The sequence below is a fragment of the Hordeum vulgare genome, chromosome 5H (genome assembly GCF_904849725.1).
Source record: "Hordeum vulgare subsp. vulgare chromosome 5H, MorexV3_pseudomolecules_assembly, whole genome shotgun sequence".
NCBI classification, from domain to species: domain Eukaryota; kingdom Viridiplantae; phylum Streptophyta; class Magnoliopsida; order Poales; family Poaceae; genus Hordeum; species Hordeum vulgare.
Genome location: NC_058522.1, coordinates 386038739 through 386056860, shown reverse-complemented (window position 1 = coordinate 386056860; position 18122 = coordinate 386038739).

Genomic DNA, 18122 nt, shown 5'->3' with positions numbered 1-18122 from the left:
AGCAGGTTTATCAAAAGGAATATCACTCTCATCAAACCTACGCAGAGAATTTACTTCTACTACCTGTATCGGGTTATCGAGACCATGGATCTCTTTGATAGGTGGTAGATTTTTGACATATTCAAATCTAATGCCTTTCTCTTGCATAGATTTCTTGGCTTCTTGCATATCTTTGGGACTGAGGAATAGAATACCTCTTTTTCTTAGGAGTTGGCTTAGGTAGTGGTTCGGGAATAGTCCAAGCATTATCGTTGATCAAGATGTTATTCAGTAGAGTCTCAGCTTGTTCTACAGTTCGTTCCCTAAAAACACAACCAGCACAACTATCTAGGTGGTCTCTAGAGGCATCGGTAAGTCCGTTATAGAGGATATCAAGTATCTCGTTCTTCTTAAGAGGGTGATCAAGCAAAGCATTGTGTAGCTGGAGGAGCCTCCCCCAAGCTTGTGGAAGACTCTCTTCTTGGAGTTGAGCAAAGTTGTATATTTCCTGCAAGGCAGCTTGCTTCTTATGGACAGGGAAATATTTCTCACAGAAGTAATAGACCATCTCCTGGGGACTACACACACATCCAGGAGCAAGAGAGGTGAACCAGGATTTAACGTCATCCTTTAGAGAGAAAGAAAACAGCTTAAGGATATAGTAGTGGCGGATCTTCTCCCCATTAGTGAAAAGGTTGGCTATTTCGTGTAGTTTGGCAAGATGGGCTTTGACCGTCTCAGACTCATAACCGTGAAAAGGATCAGATTCGACTACAGAGATTATCTCAGGATCGACAGAGAGTTCATAATCCTTATCGGTGATAAAGATAGGTGAAGTGGCAAACTTCGGGTCATATTTCATCTTAGCTTCCCGAGATTTTTCCTTCCACTTGAGAAGTAATTTCTCAATGTCATAGGCATCCTTACACGCAAGAAAATACTCAACTATCTCTCCCTCCATAACGTAACCATCAGGTATATCAGGAAATTCATGTCTAGGAGAGCTAGATCTAGCAGGAGCAAAAGCAGGTTCTATCTCAATAGTATCGGCAGTATTAGGAGCATCACGAGCATTGGTAGTAACTCTAGAAATATGAGCATCAAGGAACACTCCTAGTGGAACATCATGCAAAGTAGCATCTCTAGAAGTATCAAGCATAACATCATTAGGCAAAATAGGATCTCTAGCATCATCAGGAAAAGCAGTATCAAGCATAGCATCATCAAACAAAGTATCAAGCACAACATCATCAGGCATAGTATCAGGCATAGTATCAAGCATAGCATCTCTAGCAGTAGCATCATAAGCATCATCAAGCACATGCGACATATCAATATTTCTAGCAGGAGGTGATGTCGCAAACTTACTCATAACTGAAGGTGAATCAAGTGCAGAGCTAGATGGCAATTCCTTACCTCCCCTCGTAGTTGAGGGCAAGACTTTGGTCTTCGGATCCTTCACATTCTTCATAGTTATCAGCAGATATAAATCCCAAGTGACTAAAAGAATATAGCAATACCTCCCCGGCAACGGCGAAAGAAAAATGCTTGATGCCAACTGTTCTTCCCCTTTACAACGGCACCAAAAGAATGCTGTTAACACTCTCCGGCAATCGAAACTAGAAGAATGTTGTTGACGGCCCACAAGCGCATGGGATCGCAGCAGTTTTCGAGGGTAGAGTATTCGACCCAAATTTGTTGATACGCCTATAGGAGGTGGGAGGATACTCTCAAGTATTAGCAGCTGAATATGTTATAATCAACCACACCTGAAAGATTAGTATCTGCAAGCAAAGTATCAGTAGCAAAGTAGTATGATAACAACGGTGTCAGAAACGATTTGTTGACGGCAGACTATTCCTAACGATTGTCTCAATGGCGCCAAGTTGCCTCGTTGACGGAAGTTGTCAGTTTCCGTCAACGACCAGCGAATCAAGATTGTAACAGGTAGCAGCAGTGTAACGGGCAATAACAGCGGCAAGGAAAAGCAGTAGTGACAGCAGTAGCAAGTAGCAACAATAGCAAGCGACAGTAGTAGCAACTGTAGCAGCAGCAGCAGAGCAAGACAAGTAAGAGCAGTAGCAACAGTAGTAGCAGCAGAGCAAGACAAGTAACAACAGTAGCAACAGTAGGACAAACACGTAGGCAATGGGTCGGTGATTTGTTTGGATGATATTCATCATGCAACAGCTATAACATGGAGAGATATGTGGCTAGTTCCCATTCATCAATGTGATGTAGGCATGCATTCCGTGTGTCGTCATACGTTCTTAGGGAAAAGAACTTGCATGACATCTATTGTCCATCCCTCCCGTGGCAGCGGGGTCCAAAAGGAAACTACGGGATATTAAGGTTCTCGTTTTAATAAAGAACCGGACCAACGCATTAGCACTTGGTGAACACATGAACTCCTCAAACTATGTTCATCACCGGGAGTGGTTCCGGTTATTGTCACTCCGAGGTTGCCGGATCATAACACATAGTAGGTAACAACAACTTGCAAGATCGGATCTAAAACACACATATATTGGTGACAACATAATAATTTTTGATCTGAAATCATGGCACTCGGGCCCTAGTGACAAGCATTAAGCATGGAAAAGTAGTAGCAACATCAATCTCATAACATAGTGGATACTAGGGATCAATCCCCATCAAAACTAACTCAATTACATGATAGATCTCATCCTACTCATCACCGCCCAGCGAGCCTACGAATAGATAACTCACGAACGACGAAGACCTTCACGGAATTGGAGAGGGAAGAAGGTTGATGATGACGATGGCAACGATTTCCCCTCTCCAGAGCCCAAGACGAACTCTAGATCTGCCCTCCAGATGAAGAACATGTGGTGGCAGCGCCTCCGTATCGTAAACACGATGAAAAGTTCACTTTTTTTTCTAGGACGAAAGGGATCTTATAGACCTGAGGTTGGGGGCGACAGAGCCGTGTGGGCCCCACAAGCCTGCGCTCCGCCACCACGGGATGGTGGCTGAGCCAGGGCTTGTGGCCCACTGGCCCACCCCCTCAGGTAGAACTTGGCGTAGATATTTTTTATATTTTCCAAACCTGCTCCCCGTAAATTTTCAGGACGTTTGGAGAACTTTGATTTCTGCAGAAAAATAACACCAAGGCAATTCTGCTGAAAACAACGTCAGTCCAGGTTAGTTCCATTCAAATCATGCAAATTAGAGTCCAAAACAAGGGCAAAATATTTTGGCAAAGTAGATATGATGGAGACGTATCATGCCCCCTGAGCGCCCCCTGACCTAGGGGTTGCGCCTATAAATTCCCTAAAATCCCCAAAAAAATCAGGAGATCATCGAAAGTACTTTTCCGCCGGCGCAAGCTTCTGTCTCCGCGGGATCCTTTTTATTCAGAAAGAGATTTTGAGTTGATTCTTTTTTCTGTTGGTTTATATGCCTTTTTCCCAGGAAGTCGCAATTTTTCAGATTTTTTGAGGTACCAGAAGTATACGAAGTATACAGATTGCTACAGACTCGTCTGTTTTTGACAGATTCTGTTTTTGTTGAGTTGGTTGCTTATTTTGATGAAACTATGGTTAGTATCGGGGGGGGTACTAATCATGGAAAAGTGAGAATACAGTAGCCCAACACCAATATAGATAGAATTCAAGTTTGCTACAGTACCAAAAGAAGTGGTAGTTTGTTTTCTTGTGCTAATGTTATCACGAGTTTTTGTTTAAGTTTTGTGTTGTGAAGTCTTCAAGTTTTGGGTGATGTTCTCATGGACAAATAGATAAGGAGTGAAAGAGCTCTAGCTTGGGGATGCCCAAGGCATCCCAAGCCAAATTCAAGGACACCAAAAAGCCTAAGCTTGGGGATGCCCCGGGAAGGCATCCCCTCTTTCGTCTTCAATCCATCGGTAACATTACTTGGAGCTATATTTTTATTCACCACATGATATGTGTTTTGCTTGGAGCGTCTTGTATCGTAGGAGTCTTTTCCTTTTGTTGTGTCACAATCATACTTGCTACACACCTTTTTTAGAGAGAGAGAGACATGCACTCATCGTGATTTTGCTAGAATGCTCATAGGGCTTCACTTATATCTTTTGAGCTAGATACTTTTGCTCTGGTGCTTTACTTATATCTTTTAGAGCACGGCGGTGCGTGACTTGGTTGTTGGCTTATGCTATGAAAGTAGTCTCAAATGTGATAGGTACCCAGAGAGGATGCAAAAACCTCCATTTTCATGTGCATTGAGTAGAAAGAGAAGTTTTGATTCCTCTCAATTAGTTTTGAGACGTGGATTTGGTGATATTAAAAGCTATGTTAGTAGGGTGTTGTGAATCTAGAAATACTTGTTTTGAAGTTAGTGATTCCCGTAGCATGCCCGTATGGTGAACCGCTATGTTAGGAAGTCGGAGCATAATTCATCTATTGATTGTCATCCTTTGTGTTGAGGTCGGGATCGCGCGACGGTTAACACCTACCAACCCTTCCCCTAGGGGTATGCGTTTAGCACTTTGTTTTGATTACTAATAAAAACTTTCGCAACAAGTATGTGAGTTCTTCATGACTAATGTGAGTCCATTGTATAGATGCACTTTCACCTTCCACCATTGCTAGCCTCTCTAGTATCACGCAATTATCACCGGTGCACAAACCCACCATATTCCTTCCTCAAAACAGCCACCATACCTACCTACTATGGCATTTTCATAGCCATTCCGAGATATATTGCCATGCAACTCCCACCGTTCCGTCTCATGACTTGTGCCGTCACTCTCATATTGCCATTGCATGATCGTAAGATAGCTAGCGAGATGTTTCAACGTCATACGCCATGCTAGATCGTTGCACATCCCGGTACACTGCCGGAGGCATTTCCTATGGAGTCATCATTGTGAGTTTTGAGCTCTGAGTAAATAAAAGTGTGATGATCATCATTATTAGAGCATTGTCCCATGTGAGGAAAAAAAAAGAGGCCAAATAGCCCAAAAATAAATACAAAAAAAAGTAAAAAAAAAGAGGCCTAAGAGCCCAAATGAATAAAAAAGAAACGAGAGAAAAAGAGAGAAGGGACAATGCTACTATCTTTTTCCACACTTGTGCTTCATAATAGCACCATGTTCTTCATGATTGAGAGCTTCTTGCTTTGTCACTACCATATGCTAGTGGGAACCTTCATTATATAACTTGGCTTGTATATTCCAATGATGGGCTTCCTCAAAAATTGCCCTAGGTCTTCATGAGCAAGCAAGTTGGATGCACACCCACTAGTTTTCCTTTTGAGCTTTCACATACTTATAGCTCTAGTGCATATCTTGTATAGAAATCCCTACTCATTCACATTGATATCTATTAATGAGCATCTCCATATCCCTTTGATACGCTGAGTCAATGTGACCATCTCCTCATTTTTGTCTCACAACCACTACCACACTCTATTCCACCTATAGTGCTATATCCATGGCTCACGCTCATGTATTGCGTGATAGTTATAAAAAGTTTGAGAAAGTAAGAGTGCGAAAAAAATTACTTGGCCAATTCTGGGGTTGTGCATGATTTACATTAGTTGTATGAGGATGATGGAGCATAGCCAGACTATATGATTTTGTAGGGATAACTTTCCTTGGGCTTGTTATTTTGAAAGTTCATGATTACTTTGCTAGTTTGCTTGAAGTATTATTGTTTTCATGTCAATAGGAAACTATTGTTTTGAATCTTACGGATCTAAACATTCATGTCACATGAAAGAAGTTGCAAAGGACAACTATGCTAGGTAGCTTTCCACATCAAAAATTCATTCTTTATCACTTCCCAACACGAGGACGAGCAGGAGTTAAGCTTGGGGATGCTTGATACGTCTCCAACGTATCTATAATTTTTGATGGTTTCATGCTATTATCTTGTCAAACTTTGGATGTTTTTCATACCTTTTATATGATTTTTGGGACTAATTTATTAACTCAGTGCCAAGTGTCAGTTCCTGTTTTTTCCATGTTTTTGACCCCTTTCAGAGGAGATTTTGAAACAGAGTCCAAACGGAAGAAAATCCCTGAAAAGATTTTTTCCGTAACGGAAGAAGACCGGGAAGCTTGAGAGCCAAGGCAGGGGAGCCTCAGGAGCCCCACAAGCCCCCACCCCGTGGCCAAGGGGGAGGTCACGGCCCACAGGCTTGTGGGCCCCCTGAGCACCCTCTGCCCTAGGGGTTGCACCTATATATTCCCTAAAACTCCCAAAAAAATCAGGAGATCATCGAAAGTACCTTTCCGCCGCCGCAAGCTTCTGTCTCCGCAAGATCCCATCTCGGGCACGTTCTGGTGCCCTGTCGGAGGGGGGATTCGGATACGGAGGGCTTCTTCATCAACACCATGACCTCTCCGATGATGCGTGAGTATTTCACCATAGACCTACGGGTCCATAGCTAGTAACTAGATGGCTTCTTCTCTCTCTTGGATCTTCAATACTAAGTTCTCCATGATCTTCATGGAGATCTATCTGATGTAATCTTCTTTTGCGGTGTGTTTGTCAAGATCCGATGAATTGTGGATTTATGAACAGATTATCTATGAATCTTATTTGAGTTTCTTCTGATCTCTCTTACCCATGATTTCATATCATTGTAATTCTCTTCGAGTTGTGGGTTTTGTCTGGCCAACTAGATCTATGATTCTTGCAATGGGAGCAGTGCTTGGTTTTGGGTTCATACCATGCAGTGACCTCACCCAGTGACAGAAGGGGTAGCGAGGCACGCATCGTGTTGTTCCCATCAAGGGTAAAAATATGGGGTTTTCATCATTTGTTTGAGATTATCCCTCTACATCATGTCATCTTTCTTAAGGCATTACTCTGTTCATCATGAACTCAATACACTAGATGCATGTTGGATAGCGGTCTATGTGTGGAGTAATAGTAGTAGATGCAGAAAGTATCGGTCTACTTGTCTCGGACGTGATGCCTATATGTATGATCATTGCCTTAGATATCGTCATGACTTTGCGCGGTTCTACCAATTGCTCGATAGTAATTTGTTCACCCACCGTAATACTTGCTATTTTGAGAGAAGCCTCTAGTGAACACTATGGCCCCCAGGGTCTACTCCACACCATATTTTCAGCCTTACACTTTTTACTTCGTTGCACTTTCCGCCTTCAGATCTCACTTTGCAAACAATCTTGAAGGGATTGACAACCCCTTTGAAGCGTTGGGTGCAAGCTTGTTTGTGTTTGCGCAGGTACTCTGGACTTGACGAGACCCTCCTTCTAGATCGATACCTTGGTTCTCAACATGAGGGAAATACTTACTGCTCCTGTGCTGCATCACCCTCACCTCTTCAAGGGAAAAACCAACGCAAACCAGAGAAGTAGCAAGAAGAATTCCTAGCTCCAGGGAAGGACTTTTGTTACCGTAGCATGTGCCACCATTGGAAGAGCTACCGCCACCTGAGTTGTCGAAGAAGCGAGCGGCACCGCGTGCACCGCCATCATTGGAGAGGTTGTTGCCGCGGCCGCCGCCACGAGCAGAAAGGTTGGCGGTGTGGCCCGAGGAGAACGCCGCCTGTTGGGCAACATCCAGGCTTCAGCAGCAAGGCGCAACAAGAACAAATCGCTCAGACTAATCTCATTGTCGATCGCGGTGCGGGTGATGATGGCGGAGACGAACCCGTTTTAGTCGGGCTCGTTAAGAAGCCTCTAGAGGATCTTTTTTTTAGAAAAGGAGGTCAAACCCCCGACCTGTGCATCAATCGATGCATGCGGACATATTTATTAATTATTCCACAGAGGTGTGACAAGAACATACATCAATCCACCCAAAGCCGCCACTCACACCTACAAACTCGATAATGTGAAGTGCTCTCACTCCTCATATCTAAAACTGGTGTCATCGCCAATCCATACACATAACGAATCAGGACCAACAGTCGGTGCAGCAGATGCCGCCATCATCTTTAGAGCAGTGACCCATCTTCTGGAAAGAGATCTGCATCATCCTTGCCAGTCCATACATCCGTCGACGCCACCACGGCGCCCAATGGCACCACCGCCCTGCGCTCATCCATCGAGACGCCAAGACCCTCGAAGAACTATCGTGCGTAGCACCTGCCAACGAGGCATGACTAAGCGTAGCACCTATTAGCCACGCATGACTTGGCAGCTCCACCAAAGCTTTCTGTAAGACAAAGCCGCTCCACCTCCTGTCTTTGTCATCCAGCGCTGCTTCACAAACGATGTTCCCAAGAGAAAAACGGCACCGGAGTACCGTCATCGTCCGATCTGGAAGACCAGATCCTCGGGTTTCTCTCGAAGCAGTGCCCCCCCACTAGCAATCGAGAAGGATCCACATAGTGCCTACCACCACCCAGCCCTCAAGGCGACACCTCCAGAAAGGTCACGACGTCAAGGATGCCGCCACCACCCACCTGAGTTAGGATTTTCACCCGAGGGCAGGTAGGATGGAAGTAGAGGAGCAGACATATACCGACATCTCCAAGAAGAAAAGCGGCACCCTCGATCGTCGTCGTCGATGCAGTCGAATAGGTCCGACCAAGAGTTTCCCCGGATCTGAATCTTTTTCACCAGCTTCACCCGCAGCCACAGGCCAAGGTTCCGACAAGCCAAGATGGCACCGCCAGGAACCTCCAACCCCGCGCCCGTCATCGAGTCTGGTCGCCGTGTTGCGACCATACCGACAACCAGCACCCCCACCATGAGCTGCCCCACCGCGATGATTAGGAGCCGAGCCAGCTGGAGCCAATGCCCTAGCCCGGACCAATCACCTCCGCTAGGGAGCAGTCCCGCGCCACCAGTGTCCCCGGCGATCAGATCTCACCTTGCCAGCTCGGGGCTGCGGACACCATGGACGCAGCCCTCCATGCCGTCACAAGGTCCAAAGCAGCCGTGGAGCACACACGTGAGCCCGCTGTCGGCACCCTAGAATGTACCGTCGTGCCCCGCCACGAACGCGTCGCCACCCGTTGAGAAGAGCACCCGCGTCGTTCCCGTCACTAGCGTGGAGAAGAAGTCTCACGCGCTGCCGACGTCAGCTGGGCTTTGCCCGACGATGCGCCCCGGTGGCGGCGAGGAGGAGAGGAGGGAGGTGGGCGCAGTGAGGCGGCGCTAGGGTTCCCCCTCGGTTGCCACACGGGAGCGACGTGAAGGAACTGAGCCTTTGGAGGATTTGATTGACTAGTTCGTCTTCACCGAGCGGCTTCCCAGCGGCTGCGAGCTCGTCCGCAATTCCCTTAATCCTGATGAAGCACGCGGCTACAGAGAGGTCGCCCTTGCGCGTGTTACCAAGGGCAGAACGGAGCTGGATAGTTCTTGCCCAAGACTTTGAGGAGAAGCTTTCAAGTAAAGCTCTCCAGATTGTAGCAACAGTAGTGTAGTTCAAGACCTGAAGTAAAACTTCACGGGATAGAGATGCAAGCAGGAACATAAGCACCTATTGATCCTGAATTACCCAGATGGCATGCTTGGGATTTGGCATGGTGATGACCTCCTTCTTCCCGACGACATCCTTCTCGCCAAGAAGAACAGCAGCTCGCTCCTGGATCGATCAGGTAGGCAATCATCCCTGCTGAACTGATGTGCGGAAATACCTGTGCCCTCCACACTAGAAAGTTCTCTCTCGTGAGCTTCTCGGTGATAGTCTGACCAAGCGATGCAAGGCTGTCGACATGGCAATGGGAGTGGAGGAGGTCGACACAGCTAGATGTGTTGGGAGTACCAAGCTATGTATAACATGTGAAAAAGGAGCCTGAAGCATATGCCTATGGGCAGAGACGTGTGCGTGTTATATATGCATGTAGGAAAGCGGATAGATTACATGAGGTTAAGGAGCGGTTTGGCATTGGATTGATCTACAAGGAAACTAGCTATAACTTAGGATCAGATCACAATGGACCGACCTCCTGATTAAAAGACATGCGCGTACAAGTCCTAGCTACATACGGTTTATATCACACCGTATAAAGAATGTTCAACATGTCGATCACTCACTAAGAAGATGGCTGCCTCTCCCACGAACGCGTTGCCAGAGTAGGGAAGCCAGCGTCTTCCCAAAATTGCTGGACGAGCTCGGCTTCCGTCTTCCTCCTCCGGCCAACCACCAGAATCCACTCCGTGCCAATCCCACCATCGTCGAGCACGTCCATGGCCATCTAGCTCTCGATAGGAGGCGCATAATTCTCATCAGATGAGATGTACTCAACGCCGAGGCACAACTATCTTGATCCACTAGAGCATCCTGTAGTGGAGAGCGATGTCGGCGAGGCCAGCGGAGGCGGCGACTCCGACTTGCCCCGTGGCTTGCCCCATGCATCGCGGGGTCAATAGCTCTTGTGCGGAATGTTTCCTGTGAATTGGTGATACGTCTCCATCGTATCTAACTTTCCAAACTCTTTTGCCCTTGTTTTGGAATCTAATTTGCATGATTTGAATGGAACTAACCCGGGCTGACGCTGTTTTCAGCAGAACTGCCATGGTGTTGTTTTTGTGCAGAAATGAAAGTTCTCAGCACATCCTGAAAATTTACGAAGATCTATCATGTAATCGAGTTAGTTTTGACGGGGATTTATCCCTAGTATCCACTATGTTCTGAGATTGATGTTGCTACTACTTTGCCATGCGTAATGCTTGTCACTAGGGCCCGAGTGCCATGATTTTGAGATCTAAAATTATTATGTTGTCGCCAATATATGTGTGTTTTGGATCCGATCTTGCAAGTTGTAGTTACCTACTATGTGTTATGACCCGGCAACCCCGGAGTGACAATAACCGGAACCACTCCCGGTGATGATCATAGTTTGAGGAGTTCATGTGGTCACCAAGTGCTAATGCGTTGTTCCGGTTCTTTATTAAAAGGAGAACCATAATATCCCGTAGTATCCTTTTGGACCCCACTGCCACGGGAGGGATCGACAATAGATGCCATGCAAGTTCTTTTCCCTAAGCACGTATGACTACACACGGAATGCATGCCTACATCACATTGACGAACGGGAGCTAGCCACATATCTGTCCATGTTATAACTGTTGCATGATGAATATCATCCAAACGAATCGCCGACCCATTGGCTATGAGTTTGTCCCACTGCTGTTGTTACTTGTCTTGCTCTGCTGCTACTGCTGTTACTACTGTCGCTTGCTATTGCTGTCTCTTGCTACTGTTGCTACTTGCTACTTTTCTCACTATTGATGTTCCTTGCCACTGCTATTACTCGTTACACTGCTGCTACTTGCTACAATTTGGTTCGCTGGTCGTTGACGGGAACAGACAATTTCCGTCAACGGGCAACTTCTGGCGCCATTGATAAAATCGTTAGGAATAGTCTACCATCAACAGAACGTTTCTGACACCGTTGTTATCATACTACTTTGCTGCTGACACTTTGCTTGCAGATACTAATCTTTTAGGTGTGGTTGAATCTGACTCATTCATCTGCTAATACTCGAGAGTATTCTCTCACCTCATGTCTGGCGTATCAACAAATTTGGGTCGAATACTCTACCCTCGAAACTGCTGCGAACCCACACGTTGGTGGGCCATCAACAACATTCTTCTAGTTTCGTTGTCGGGGAGTGCTAGCAGCATTCTTCTGGTGCCGTTGCAGGGGAAGGTCTGTTGTCACAGAGTCAACATTTTTCTGGCGCCGTTGCCGGGGAGGTATTACTATATTCTCTGGGTCACTTGGGATTTATATCTGCTGATCACTATGAAGAATCTGAAGGATCCAAAAATCAAAATCTTGCCCTCAACTACGAGAGGAGGTAAGGAACTGCCATCTAGCTCTGCACTTGATTCACCTTCAGTTATGAGTAAGTTTGCGAGATCACCTCCTCCTAGAAATCTTGATATGTTGCATGTTCTTGATGATGCTTATGATGCTACTATGCCTGATACTTCTAGAGATGCTATGCTTGATACTGCTATAGATTCTATACGTGATACTGCTATCCATGATGCTATGCTTGATACTGCTTCGCCTGATGATGCTAGAGATGCTATTTTGCCTAATGATGGTATGCTTGATACTGCTAGAGATACTACTTTGCCTGATATACCACTAGGGGTATTCCTTGATGCTCATATTGCTAGAGTTACTACCAATGCTCGTGATGCTTCTGAAACTGCCGATACTATTGAGATAGAACCTGCTTTTGCTCCTGCTAGATCTAGCTCTCCTAGATATGAATTGCCTGATATACCTGATGGTTACGTTATGGAGGGAGAGATAGCTGAGGATTTTCTTGCGTGTAAGGATGCCTATGACGCTGAGAAATTACTTCTCAAGTGGAAGGAAAAATCTCTAAAAGCTAGGATGAAATACGACCTGAAGTTTGCCAATTCACCTATCTTTATCACCGATAAGGACTATGAATTCTCTGTTCATCCTGATATAATCCCTCTAGTCGAATCTGATCCTTTCCACGGTTATGAGTCTGAGACGGTCGTAGCCCATCTTACCAAACTACACGATATAGCCACCCTTTTCACTAGTGAGGAGAAGATCCGCCACTACTATATCCTTACGCTGTTTCCTTTCTCTCTAAAGGATGATGCTAAAGCCTGGTTCACTTCTCTTGCTCCTGGATGTGTGAGTAGTCACCATGACATGGTATATTACTTCTGTGAGAAATATTTCCATGCCCATAAGAAGCAAGCTTCCTTGCAGGAAATATACAACTTTGCTCAACTCAAAGAAGAGAGTCTCCCACAAGCTTGGGGGAGGCTCGTCTAGCTACAGAACGCTTTGGCTGATCACCCTCTTAAGAAGAACGAGATACTTGATATCTTCTATAATGGACTTACCGATGCTTCTAAAGACCACCTAGATAGTTGTGACGGTTGTGTTTTTAGGGAACGAACTATAGTACAAGTTGAGACTCTACTGAATAACATCTTGATCAATGATAATGCTTGGACTATTCCCGAACCACCTCCTAAGCCAACTCCAAAGAAAAGAGGTATTCTATTCCTCATTCCCGAAGATATGCAAGAAGCCAAGATATCTATGCAAGAGAAAGGCATTAGATCTGAAGATGTCAAAAATCTACCAACCTATCGAAGAGATCCCTGGTCTCGATAACCCGATACAGGTAGTGGGAGTAAATTCTCTGCGTAGGTTTGATGAGAGTGATATTCCTTTTGATAAACCTGCTAGCCTATGCTTTGATGAATTTGACAACTTTATTGCCAAACAACAGAGTTTCAATCATTATGTTAGCAGACATTTGGAACAAAGTACTCGTATGCTTAGTCATTTAAGTGCTTGTGTAGACAGAAATGTCAATGATCTGAAGCTTTTGAGTAAACATGCCTCTATGATTAATACTCAGGTAGAACATGTACTTAAAGCTCAGAATGACCTGCTCAATGAATTAAATGACAACTCTGTCAGAGTCATTACTAGAGGAGGCAAAATGACTCAGGAACCTTTGTATCCTGAGGGTCATCCTAAGAGAATTGATCAAGATTCTCAAGGAATTAATGCAGATGCACCGAGTCATCCTAAGGAGAAGAAGAAGGATGATAGAAACCTGCATGTTAGTTCACCAAATACAGTCACACCTGAAGAACCAAATGATATTTCTGCGTCTAATGCAGAAACGCAATCTGGTGATGAACATGAACCTGGTGACAATGTGGACAGCGATATTCATAATGATGCTCAACCTAGGAATGATAAGGATGTGGAGATTGAACCTACGATTAATCTTGATAACCCACAACCTAAGAGATATGATAAGAATGACTTCACTGCTAGGAAGCATGGTAAAGAAACGGAGCCATGGGTTCAGAGACCTATGCCCTTTCCTCCTAAGCCACCCAAGAAAAAGGATGATGAGTATTTTTAGCCCTTTATTGAATTGATAAGACCCGTCTTTTTGCAGATGCGGTTAGTTGATATGCTCAAAATGTCTCCGTATGCCAAGTACATGAATGATATCGTGACCAATAAACGCAAGATACCAGATCTTGAGATCTCCACCATGCTTGCCAATTACACTTTCAAAGGTGGAACTCCTAAGAAACTTGGTGATCCCGGAGTGCCCACTATACCTTGCTCCATTAAAGGAAAGTACGTAAGAACTGCCTGATGTGACCTTGGAGCCGGAGTTAGTGTTATGCCTCTCTCTCTTTATCGTAGAGTTGAACTGGATAAGTTGACACCCACTGAAATTTCTCTGCAAATGGCCGACAAATCAACTTCTTTCCTTGTCGGCATTTGCGAGGATGTGCCTGTTGTGGTTGCTAACACCACTATCTTAACAGACTTTGTTATCTTGGATATTCCCGAGGACGATGCCATGGCAGTCATCCTCGGAAGACCCTTTTTAAACACTTCAGGGGCTGTTATAGATTGCAACAAAGGCAATGTCACTTTCCATGTCAACGGTAATGAGCATACCATGCACTTTACGAAGAACGATATCCAGTACATTGCATCAATGCTATCAAAAAACTTCATCGATTCTTATTGGGAGCTTTGAATGCCATATTCCTCGTGTCAAGATGAAGTATGAATTGCTTGTGGGGGAGATTCATATCCCCATTGAGGTGACTTAGTGGCTATTCGAAGATTCTCCATTCTCTCTTGCGATTCGAGAAGGTTTTGTCATAAGGATTTGATCAACCCCATTGACGGATTTCTTTCGATGACCATGAAATGGATGAACCAAAGAGTCACATACCTCTGTTTTAAGCTTTCACTTTCTGTTGTTTAGAAGAAAAATGATATATTTCGTTTAGTTTTTCATGTTTCCTGTTTTAGCGTCCCGGAGAAAAATACCTCGAAAATAAAAGTTCTCCGATGGTCCTGAAAATCTAGTATGATTTTTTCTGGAATATTTGAAAAATACTGGGACAGAGAGCTGTCCTGGGGGGCCACCCCAGTGGGCCACAAGCCCTGTCACGACGGGCCACCCCCGTGGCCGCGGGGAGCAAGCTTGTGGGGCCCACAGGGGCCCCCTCCACTCACTCCAGCTCCCATCCTCTTCTTCTTCCTCGAGAAAAAATTGTTTCGCAGCTCAAACCCGTGTTTTTGCTCATTTGGCTGTGATTTTCGATCTCCTTGCTCAAAGCATAATTCTCCAAACCGTTTTGGGGAAATTTCTCCTTGGTAAGTGACTCGTCCATTGGTCAAATTAGTTTTTACTCTAGTGCTTTATCCTTCGCGTATTCTTGCTACCTTGGTGACCCTGTTCTTGAGCTTGAAATGTTGATTTTAGCTGGTCCCAAGTAGTTTTAGCGCGTGATACGGTCTCTAGGCACTAGTAGGAGTAGTTGCTACGAGTTGGGTTAATCCTTATGCACTTTTCTTTCGAAGTCTCTAAAAATTTCTGAATTTTTCAGAGCTAGAAAAGGAAAAAGATGAGGAGGTTCTTGAGAGGATCTTCAAGCTGTAACCCCAAGGAGGATGAGAAGAACCTCCTCAAGTACGTGGTTCCTCGAGTCATGGAAGTTCGAGCTTGCGAGTGGCCAAGTGATGAATTTTTATGCGCCATCGGGCTTTATGAAGACTTTTATTACTTGGTGGAGAACGCATGTCTTACCGCGTTCGTTGAAGATAAGTGCTCACAATACCTCGTCCTCACCAATATTTTCCTTCAAAGCTTCAACTTTTATCCGAGATAGAATCCTCCAATGGTTGAGTTGGTCGCTTCCTAGTCTTTTGCTAGCCTTCACCTGTACTAAGCGGAATATTGCTTGTGCATCCACCTTCATAAACCCAAAAGTTTTTCCATGACAGTCCACCATACCTACCTATTTGCGATATTTACCTCCCGTCCCAAGTAAATTTGCATGTTCCATTCTCTAAACCTTCAAGAACTAATATGTTTTGCATGCCCGAACCGCTCATGTGGTGACAGGGAGCTGTTGGTATCTTCCATGTTAGGCGTGTTATCCTTGACATGTGTTTATTCACTGTCATTCACGAGAAAGGGGCCGGTAATTGGATGCCCAGTTACACACTTAAATCGAAAACATAACTATAAAACAAGACTCCCCCTGGATTGATGTTAGTATGGACGGTACCCGAGGATTCGGCTAGCCGTGGAGTGTGATTGATTGGTGGTCGGGGAGTTAAAAATTTACTTTTATATTTGGGAACCGCCAATAGCATGAGTAGCGTGGAAGATATTGAGAACTCTTGGTCATTGCGTTGACAATGAAAGCATGCCACCCAAAATTATTATCTCTGTTTTCAAAGCTTGAGCTCTGGCACCACTGCAAATCAATGCTTCCCTCTGCGAAGGGTCTGTCTATTTATTTTCCTGTTGAGTCATCCTCTTCTTATATAAGCACCAATTAGAGAACACCTTTGTCACTTTATGCTTTGCTTTTGATTGATATTGAGTATGACTATGACTGGATCTTCGTTGCTATGAATTAAAATATTTAGTCAGCCCTTGATCTTTGAAAGTGCTCTGCATTTATTTTTTGCGGTCTGAGAAAGAGCTAGCGAGACACCACCTATTAATATTGCTTCATGCTTGTTTTCATTGAATTGTTGGTATCTGAAACTCATTATTATTTGCTCGCTAGCTGATTATGCCATTGATATTAGTTTACCGTGAGACCTTTGTGTCACTTGCTTATGTGGTTAACTTGTGATCTTGCTGAAATTCTGGTTATGAGTTAGACATAGTTGCAACAACAAGATCAAACAGAGTTTGTCAAAGTTTTTTTCTTTCTCTCTCAGTTTGTCAACTGAGTTGCTTGAGGACAAGAAAGGTTTTAAGCTTGGGGGAGTTTGATACGTCTCCATCGAATCTACTTTTCCAAACTCTTTTTCCCTTGTTTTGGACTCTAATGTGCATGATTTGAATGGAACTAACCTAGACTAACGCTGTTTTCAGCAGAATTGGCATGGTGTTGTTTTTGTGCAGAAATGAAAGTTCTCGGAACGTCCTGAAAATTTACGGAGAATTTTTCTGGAAAATATGAAAAATACCTGCTCAAAGATCCACCAGAGGGGGTGGGCCACAAGCCCTGTTGCCGCGGTCACCCCCCTAGCCGCGGCAACCAAGCTTGTGGGGCCCACGTGGCTCTGCCGCCCCCAATCTCAGCTCTATAAATTCTCTTTCGCCCAAAAAAATCAAAAGAGAAGGTTTCGTCGCGTTTGCGATACGGAGGCGCCGCCACCACCTGTTCTTTATCTGGAGGATAGATCTGGAGTCCGTTTTGGGCTCCGGAGAGGGGAAATCGTCGCCATCATCATCATCAACCTTCTTCCCTCTCCAATTCCATGAAGCTCTTCATCGTTCGTGAGTAATCTATTCATAGGCTCGCTGGGCGGTGATGAGTAGGATGAGATCTATCATGTAATCGAGTTAGTTTTGACGGGGATTGATCCCTAGTATCCACTATGTTCTGAGATTGATGTTGCTACTACTTTGCCATGCTTAATGCTTGTCACTAGGGCCCGAGTGCCATGATTTCAGATCTGAAATTATTATGTTGTCGGCAATATATGTGTATTTTAGATCCGATCTTGCAAGTTGTAGTTACCTACTATGTGTTATGACCCGGCAATCCCGGAGTGACAATAACCGGAACCACTCCCGGTGATGATCATAGTTTGAGGAGTTCATGTGTTCACCAAGTGCTAATGCGTTGTTCCGGTTCTTTATTTTAAGGAGAACCTTAATATCCCGTAGTATCCTTTTGGACCTCGCTGCCATGGGAGGGATGGACAATAGATGTCATGCAAGTTCTTTTCCCTAAGCACGTATGACTACACACGGAATGCATGCCTACATCACATTGACCAACGGGAGCTAGCCACATATCTCTCCGTATTATAACTGTTGCATGATGAATATCATCCATACAAATCACCGACCCATTGCCTACGAGTTTGTCCCACTGCTGTTGTTACTTGTCTTGCTCTGCTGCTACTGTTGTTACTACTGTCGCTTGCTACTGCTGTCTCTTGCTACTGTTGCTACTTGCTACTGCTGTCACTACTGCTGTTCCTTGCCACTGCTATTACTCGTTACACTGCTGCTACTTGCTACAATTTGGTTCGCTGGTCGTTGACGGGAACAGACAATTTCTGTCAACGGGCAACTTCTGGCGCCATTGATACAATCCTTAAGAATAGTCTGGCGTCAACAGAATGTTTCTGACACCGTTGTTATCATACTACTTTGCTGCTGACACTTTGCT